The sequence below is a fragment of the Camarhynchus parvulus genome, chromosome 1, assembly GCF_901933205.1.
Source record: "Camarhynchus parvulus chromosome 1, STF_HiC, whole genome shotgun sequence".
Classification (NCBI taxonomy): Eukaryota; Metazoa; Chordata; class Aves; order Passeriformes; family Thraupidae; genus Camarhynchus; species Camarhynchus parvulus.
The window spans coordinates 69,787,514-69,797,266 of NC_044571.1; positions in this window are offsets into that span (position 1 = coordinate 69,787,514).

The following is a 9,753-nucleotide window of genomic DNA, read 5'->3' on the forward strand; positions in this document are numbered from 1 at the left end:
AAACTACAAATAAAATAACGTGGTTTGTTCATTTACTTAGAGGGTTAAACTCTTAGAGCATAAATAGAATGGATTGGTGGGGGGATAAAAACCCCTGAATGTCAAAAGTATTTTTTCTTCTGCTAAAAAAGATGTTTAAGCATTTGCAGTGTCAAAAATAAGATATCTGGAAAAATAAAGCATCATAAGTTAAGAGTACAATTAAGGAGACAGTTACATGAGCCTTTGCAATATCTGAATTCAACACTTCACCAAGCAGTTTATGAAAGAATGAAGATAATTAACAAATAATAATGAAAAAACAGTAAAAAAAACTCAAATCAAACATTTTTGCATAGTTGTCAAAGGAAGATGAGAACTGAACAGAGCTTACCATGAAATTATAAACAAACCTAGGAGTTCTGGCGGTTTCAGAAATTGTCTGTATCAGACAGGTCTGATGCACAGTGGGTAGGTTTCCTTCAGTCCCCTGGGGATGTGCACATCTGAGCTGGTCACCCAAAGGTGCTTTCACAGGCACACAAGGGGAGGCTGATTCATCTTCTCCCAGGACAGATATCCACACTGACCTGACAAACCACATGCCAAAAATGGCCATTTCTCCTCACTGAACCATGGAAAGAGCCTGGGCTGAGTAGTTCATCTGCAGGTTGGAAGAAGAAGAAAACAAAAGATGATCTTTGCTCTTTACCTGCACATGTTGACCTGGTTCTGCCCAAGGCTTGGCCAGTTCACCTTCATTTTTTTCTTATGCTAGATTTACCCAAGAGTAAATTATATCTGGAGCTTAAAAGAACTTGCTCTAATTTATGCACTCCAGTTTGGTGAGATTTTAATTGAAAGCAAATCATCTTAATTAAACACATGACTCTGCAGTCCCTGCTCACCTTGCTTACCTGGTGCCATGCAGGTCACAGGGAGAGGACAAGCTGCTTCTCTCTCTGCTTGTAAAATGGGTGGTTTTAAAGACAATCACACAAGAAAACATGAGGATAAAGTGTGACTCTTAGCTATGCTTTCTATCCCATGGGGAGAGGGCATCACCTGAGCAGGGGACTGACAGTGTATGTCTCCAGCCCATCATGATTTATTAACAGGTGCTAAAAAGCATGGCAAATAAGGACTTTGAAATAAAAGCAAATTGGCACCTACATGTAATTTTCCCCCTAAACTCAGATGTAGGGGTGTGTCTTGTTTCAGAGCACTGTAAGGTCTGGATCTGCAGACTGAGAAAGAACAGAGAAAAAAGCAAATTTTTCTCTCTTAACACACTCATGTAGTGCAGGTCCCTGCAGCACAGGGTGTAAAAGGTGTTCCAAACCCAGCTCTCAAGGTCTCCCAGCAGGCAGCTAGCCTGGATTCCATGGGGATGGCCATCACCTACAAGAGCCAAGAAACTATCTTTGGGAAGCATGCAGACTTTGTGTCATGAGAGAGCAGACTAACCCAGGCTGGATATAATCACTAGGAAACAGATGGCCATGGTGCAGGAAAACAGCTCATGTACTGACAGAGCATGGCACATCCGGCTCATGCAAGCACCTTGAAGAGAACAGAGGCTACAAGATTTACAAGGGAGGTCAGAACAACCTGTGCCTGGGTCATGTCAGCCACAATACACAGTCTCTCAAGGGGACCAGATGCACAGGTGTATAACTGGGATGATTTTCTTCGTGCCATTTTCACAGCTGCTCTGATTTCTCACCAGTTTTATGATGACCTCCACATAGGAAGTATGTCATGCCTTCCAAGTGTCACAGTGTGAATTGGAAAGAAAGTTCACAAGGTGTTATAAGCTATTTATTTAATTACTTAGATTAAGGTTATTTAACTCCATATAGTAGAAAGTACTTCATCTGCAGGATCTACCATGGATTATACTGCTCATCATCTCACATAACCCTGGAAATTAATCCAAAATTTCCTTGCAGAAGCACAGCCCTCCAGAGAAGACCGATGACTATGCATCTGTACCTGTGAGGGAGAGGGCAGGCTTTAGACCTGGACCCTTTAAGTCTGGAAGTTGGAAAGGGGGCTCAGTGGCTTGAGAAAGGCAGCTGGACTGGGATGTCTGGGGTGAAGGCACAGGATCCACCCTGGCCCTTGAGGGAGAAATGTGATGCAGGACCACAACCCTTCCCTGGCACGGCCTGAGTTGCCCTGTTGTTTATATGGTCAGGGTTTACAAACCTACGGCAGCACCAAACAGGTCCTTGTAGAGAAAGAGCTCTAATGTCCAGCCACACTATTGCTTATTCTTCCCATGTCAAATTCCTAATTAAAATTTGGGAATATTCATGTTTTCCTGCTTCCTACAGAGTAGATTAGATTATGTCTTCAATAGGAGAAAAAAGTCATTTCTTTGATGGCAGTAAGAACTATGTAAATACAAAAGCAAAAACTGCCCTTATATATGTCAAAGAATCCAGCAGAGCTCCTAGAAGCACACATGTAATGAAAAGTCTGATTTTGTCAGGGTTTTATTTACATACTAATGACAATCTCAGTTCTTGCCACAAATGCAAGACCTTCAAAACCTGTTAATCCGTGCAAACAAATAGATACAGAACGACTTTGTGCATTATTAGAATGATGCCAACCCCTATGACTGTTCGACCCTCATTAAGCAAGGAGCCCTTGCAGTAACATGGAATAGGATATGGATGTTTCTATTAATATACCTCAGACTAGGATGTCTGTATGAATTGCAAATGGGTGGCATTTTTAGCAAAGAGTTTTAACCAACCAGGGGCAATTTCCCCTTATGTAAGTAGCAGTGTCTCCGGTTCATTTTTCCTCCTCCAGCCAGTCAATGCTCAGGCTAGTGAGGCTGTAAGGGAGGTTGCAGTGTGCAGATTTACTCCTCACCCAGCTGGCTGGAGATATTTCATGCTGTTTCTGCTCACAAATTCATCTCTGCCACACGTGAAGTAGCAGGCAGCTTTCAGGCTCTGTTCTACAAAAGAACATGCATGGGCTTATCACTTAGTTACTGCTCTTGTTAAGGTTAATAGCCTATAAAGGTCCTCCACCTTCCATCCTGTCCATTGATTAACAGTGATACTTGGCCTATTAAAATCTAGAGGGAGAAGAGAGAAAGTCAGAAAGTAAAATGGCCTCTGGGACAATAAAACAACACCAGTACCATCCCCAGAGTCCAGCAGTGATGCCCAGTACACAGAAGTACTGAAGGCACTGAAGACTCAGATTTAACAGTATTGTTCTTGGTTAATTGCCTTGCACAAATCTCATATCTACCTCTGTCTCTTCTCTGTGGCTTCCTCCAAACTATTTTCTCATTCTGCCCTTTTCCTTCTGTGGTTTCCCCCAGCTATTCCTCTGCTTTTTGTCTTGCTCCACTTTGCTGTATTCTCCCCTTTCTCTTTTCCCCTACTCCCTTCCCTTGCTGTAGCCTTTCTCTGCTGCCCCACAGACTGTGCCCAGAGCAGGTCATTGTCTGTCCCAAAAGCTCACAGCTCAGACAAACCATCACTGGAACCATCACTTCATACATCTCATTAGACTGGCAAATGGAGACTCACTAGCCTGAAGAGTGACCCACATTTTGACCACAGATTGTGACCAACAGGTCATGCAAGGTTGACATGGGTGGCATAAAGCCAATCTGCAAAGCAGTTTTTCAAAATGTTAGCAATCATGCAAGTTTGGTAACAAATATTTTTACAAACATGCAAGTCATAATTCTTAGCAATCATGAAAATATTTGTACTTTCTTGGACTAGCAGAGGCTGGTGTGTGAAATCCTCCAGATGAGAGGTGGCCACTGGCATATCTGGCAGATGGCCATGGCACAGCTTCCTAACCAGGCTCTACACCTAAAACCTCTGATGCTGCTGGGGAGTGAGTGTAGGTCTGTGGTTACGTGGTCCTGCAAAGTGGGGTGAGGTGAGGAGATGCTGGTGTTGATCCTGCTCAAATTAGTTGAGGTGCCAGGAGCAGAAATGACCAGAGGCAAGGTATTTGCTTCATCACTGCTCTCTCAAGCTATTTCCTCAAACCAACAGTCAGAGCCCACAGGAATGTTATTCTTCAGGACACACAATCTGTTCTGGTTGCCACCAACAATTTGTATCCTGAAGGCTTTTAAGCCCTGCCTATGATATCATTCACTAATATAAACGTGCTCCAGCAGTCCCTCTGCATCCAAGACACTGCCATTAATTTAGGAAACTACTACTGAAAAATATCAGAGCAGTCAAACCAAGAGAAAAATGTCCATCCACCTGGCACACAGGGGATAATGAAGTTTCTCCCCAAGGTTGCCCATCACAATAATGTTAGAAGAGCTACATTTTGTTCAGGTAAAATGTCATATGAACAGCTTGATGGAATCCCACCGAACATAAATAACTTATTCTAAATTAAGTACAGATGAGCAGTTCTTAATGTGAAAATGCAGAAAATAAAGGAAGAGGTGGTTTGTTTTTTTTTTTCCCCTTTTTAATCTAAAGATGGATATTCTCTGCCAGACTTTCCAGATTAATGGGGGTAGAGGGGAGGGGAGGGGAGGGGAGGGATGGGACAGGATGGAAGGACAAAACAGCACCTTTGATTCATGTGTGGGATATATAGCCGCTATATAGAATCCTACTTTGATCCCTCACATATGTATTTACTTCTCTTTTAAACCACAACACCTAAAGGCAAATACAGGCAGTTCTTTCTATAATGCTAAACAATAATGAAAAACCATTGTCTAGAGACACTGGTAATCAATTTAAAAGTTAGTTTCTTAAAACCCACTGAGACCATCCAGTCTTTCCCATCCAGATGGAGGGTTTCATCCCCTGCAACAATGATCTAATGTTACGTTTGTCAGTATTGACTTTCTGTGCCAATGCAGCAGGGACATGTGATCTTAATCTTAGGGGTGACATTTTATCAGTCAGGAAACTATACAGTGAAATACTTTATCCATAACAACTTCATACTCTTAAGAACAAAGAGAAATGTGCTCACTGCCCCACAGAAATCATGTTCATCACGAGCTGAAAGGAAGCAGTCCCTGCTGGAATTGCATTCCCTTTCACTGGCTTTAAGAATTCATTGGTGGGACCAGATTAGACTTAGGCAATGGACTTAGACTCTGAGTTGGGTGAGGTGATCTCCCCTGCAAATGTTTGCTCCTCGTAGGTGACTGTTCCTAGCAGTGTGCTTTGTTACAGCCTTGCTGTCCTGCCTTGGTGGCCACAGGAGCAGGTCAGGCTGGGCAGCTAAGTACCCAGGTTCTGTAGGAAACCATATCCTGTTGTGCTTGTTCTTGTAGGCTCCCCATAAAATATGACTGCTGGAGATTTCTCCAGTGGTGTAAATAAGGATGGGGCATTCCAACAAATTCAAACCATAATGGTCATGTACTTCCTTAGATTAATCTCACTTTTATTTAGCTGTATGCAACATACATCTCTCTATCTCAGTCAGGCTCACCAAGCTCCCTACAGAAAAATGAAGAGAAAGTGTGAAATCTTGTTTTTATGGGACTGATCTTCCCCCAAGCCAGACATCTGAGGGTGCTGAGGCAAGTTTTCTACTTCTCCCTGCTGATTACAAAGGAAGCCTAAAGCTAAACTGAGCCTATCTGCATTTGGTAGGGTATAAACTATATAATATGCATATGCAAAGTGTGTGTTATACTCAAGAAATTCATAATGATTTCCTTTAGTGAATAGTTCTTGATAAAACATATGAAAGCAGAAGTTGTATCAAATCTAACCTTAAATTCTAAGCCTTTGGCTCATTTTACTTTAAAATGGTTTTCTTATTTTATTCATGGAAAAATAATGGCAGAGCAAGTGATCTTAGCAAGTGATCGCAGATTAGCATCTGTGACTAATTGCAAACAATCACAACATGATATTATATTTTCATGTATTTAGTTGGAGAATTAGTGCCTTGATTGTTGCTGGTATGTTACTGTACTGCCTGATTTAACAGAGAGAAGCCACTGTTTTCTTTTGAGGTCATTATAACATACTGTACTGTGCATACACCCTGAAAGCATGATTTTTTTTTTTTTTTTTTTTTTTTTTTTGCAGCCTATTACAAGTTCAGAAGGTTGAAGGTTGCACTTGATGATCTTCTAGGTATCTTCCAGCCTTAAAAATTCAATAATACTAAATAAAAACAGGCTTAAGAAATCTCTCTCCCCTGAAGGAAAGTGGAAAACCTTGAACCTACCTTCTGTTAATGATGCATTAGTCACAATTACTGAATATTACAGATTGTATAATAGTGGCATGTCATACCTAGGAAATATTTCCTTGACTATGTATCCCACATGATAATTCACCTAAAGCAATGGCTGCAGCTACAGAAAGGTTTAAAAAGCAAAATGAACCCGAAGCATCAGCTTGAGGCAGGGGCTGGACTGATGGTGGTTGTTCTGCCTGGCTGCTCCAGGTTATACCACTGCAGGAGGTTTAGCCTTGGGGTCAAGCTGCAGAGCTGTGCTGAAGATGGCTAGGAAAAGTGGGCAAGGTTGGATTATTTCAATGTCTGTCCTGAGAGCAATGGACTTGTCATCATGTGTAGGGCAGGCAGTATTACTGCGGCACTGGTCTTGGGAATTGCCCCTGAGGGTGGCCAGCAGCAGCAGCAGCAGCAGCAGAGAGTAGATCTGCACATGGCAAAGTCTCCCAGAAGGCTGATGCCAGTCTCTGAAGAGATGCAGAACAAGCTTTCACCTCAGCTCCAGCTGGAGCTGTACCATCTCAAAACCACATCAGCAGCATGTTTAACCGAGATTTATTTCTTAAACTAGGGGAGAAAGTGCTGGGCATCACTGTGCTGTTTCTAAAATGGGAGATTAGAAATGTTTTCAGTCTGCCACAATGTTTTCAGTCTTAGCACACCCTTCATTACAATCTGGCCCCTACCTGGGCGATTCAATCCACCGCTCCCACCATGGTTTCCATAGAAAGGAGAGGGGCACAGAGGCAGGCCAGAGCTGTGGAGCACTGTTTTACCCCAGAAACAGGGGATTTGAGGAGCAGGAGGGTATTCCCAGAACTGTGCAGAGCCAAGGACTTTTCAATGCCACACCAGATGAAGCATCTTTGCCTCTTGCACTCCTGAAGCAATGTCAAAAACAATGCTCAGGAGATGTGTCTTTTGCAGCCAGGTGCATCTGCATCACTGAAAGATGTGAAGTGAAGAACGAACACAGAGATTGTGACTTCAAAGAGAAAAGCCCAATAAGCCTTTTCAGGCACACATCCCTCCTCAGTACATCAAAACGTGACATTTTTCTTTGTTTGGCTGGTGTTTTCCCACCCTTTTTTCATTAAAATTGTTCTGCTTTACAGGATACATGTCCTTGGTCAGTTATGCCACATGTCTGCTGCTGAATGCATTAGGAGGCTCACTGTGTTTGCTCATGCCTCCAGCAAGGATAAAGAGCTAAAAAAATTATATATTCCACTCAGTCTCTGACATGTGTGGACAGTAGATGTTCCACAGAAACAGGGTATAAGCTATTTTTAGATTATAAATCAGATGTCCATAGTCTACTATTAAAGCCCCCTCTGTTATTAATTTATTAGGTGCTATTAGTACACAGTGACACATTTTCATTATTAAGCACCACTAGAAACAAGGACTTGCACTAATTATCTGTGTTATCATTATAATCTGTGCAGGCTTTGCAGGTGTATTGGACTTTTCAGCTCTTCCCCATACAGCAGAACCCAAAAGCCAGTTGTCCCTTGGATACCTGTTCTGTCACCTACAGCTTTCCAGACTGATAAACCTGGCTCTCCCTCAATGCATCTATCCTCAGTGCACTCATCATAACATCCTCAGTTCCACACAAAAGTTAATAGCCCAAACCACATGCAGAAGGACTGAGAGGAGCAGAATATTCCTGGCACAACCCTAGACTTGAAAGACCTTCAGGGAAAGCTCAGCATCACTTCACTGATGGCAGAGCCCTCACACAAGAAACCAGGGACATCTGCTCTTCTGCAGACCACCCAGTCCACCACACCTTTCATTGCCTGGGGCTCAGCAGATGTGACAATATTGTGGGAGAGCTCCTACTATATCAGCTCAATCTTAGCTAACAGATTAATTGCTTGCTTGTATGTCAAGGCTAAAGAGAAACAGCCTAAACAAAGCTTTTGGCAACTTGGTGCTATATCCATATTTACATTAAGAAATGCAAAAGGCTGTGGACATAGCACTGCAAAGAAAAGGAAACACCACATCCAAACAGTGGCTCTGGGCACAAGGGACAGCATAAACACTCTCAAAAGGTCAGGAGCCACTGGCAATGTTTGCAGGGGCTCAGATTCAAAATCCAAAGATTTCAGAAGCTGTTGGTTGGTTTGTTGGTTTGTTTTTTTTTTTTTTTTACCAATCAATTCTTCGGTGATTTTTAGGAGAAGTCAGTGACCTGCCTTAGGCAGTGTACAGCATCTGGTGTTTCAGAAGCAGCCTGGGGCCAGTGCCCCATAGCTCTGCACTTCACACTGCCAGTAGCCCTGGGGACACATAATAGTGCTGGATGGGAGCTGCTTTCAACACCCCAGCAAAGGGGTCCAGAGTGCCTGAGCCACATCCACTTATTTCACAACCTCCTTCTCTGAAGAGCCATATCCAGTGCAGCACCTTGTTTAGTCTTCTGTTTATTTTATAGATGCTCTTTCCTGGCAATTATTCCCCTTCCCATGCATCTCTGCAGAAAAATTTCTGCTCCTACTAGGGCACCTCCTGCCTGTCCTGGGGGAAAGCAGCATGCTTCTAATGAGCTTGATGCATAATTTCCCATCAGATTTATCCAGGAGTGGATCAGTCAATGTTTTAAAATCAGAGAGTTTTAATGTCAATGTTTTAAAATGCAGACTCCAATCTGGAGATAATAGAGGCAACAAACCTGGAGCACACATCAGCACTGAAGGTTAGAAGGTCTCAGTGGTATCTAGCTCCAGAGAGTAAACATTTTTGTCACAAAATTAGCTTGTTACCTTTTTTTTTAATCCATCAATGCTCTGATTTCTCAGGTGACCCTGGGCAAGGCAGTGCACTAGAATTACTGTTAGAATGGAAAAGATATTGCTCCCCCTTTGCTGCCCCTTCTACACCAAGAGCCCTGGGGGTATGATGAGGTGCCACAGCAGCTGCCGCAGGGACATTGCACATTTCAAATTGCTCCTTTAAGCATTCATGTAGCACAGTTTTCACAGAATCATTATTTACCAACTAGATCCACAAGCAGTTCATTTTCCATGCATTAGTGTCACTGCAAGACAGTGATTTACTGCCTCAGCAAGGAGATGCTTTCTCTGGGGGAGAAGCTCATTTAACCCTCCCCCAAGCCCTGCCAGATGCCTCTAGTCAGCATGGGGAAGAGAGTGGTGGTCTGCAGCATCCTCATACCTGGGGGCTGTGCAGTGCCAGGCTGTGCTGCGTTGTGCTGCAGCACAGGGAGTGCCAGCCCAGGGCACCCAGAGAGCTCAGCTTCCTGTACGTGAGCTGCATCTAAGCCAGACACAGAGGAGCTGTGAAACACTGCCTGCTTTTAAAAGGATAATTTAAACAAAAGGGTCTCACCACTCTTGTGCACAAGCTGGGTGACATTCCTGATACCTTCAGCACATGGCACACTCATTCTGACCACTGCTTGTGTCACAAGACTGATGGTCCTTGATCTGAGGAATATTCAAGTGATATATCCTTCATCATGCTTTCCTGGGTGAATTCAGATTTTTGAGAGTGCAGAGATCAGGGCAAGAG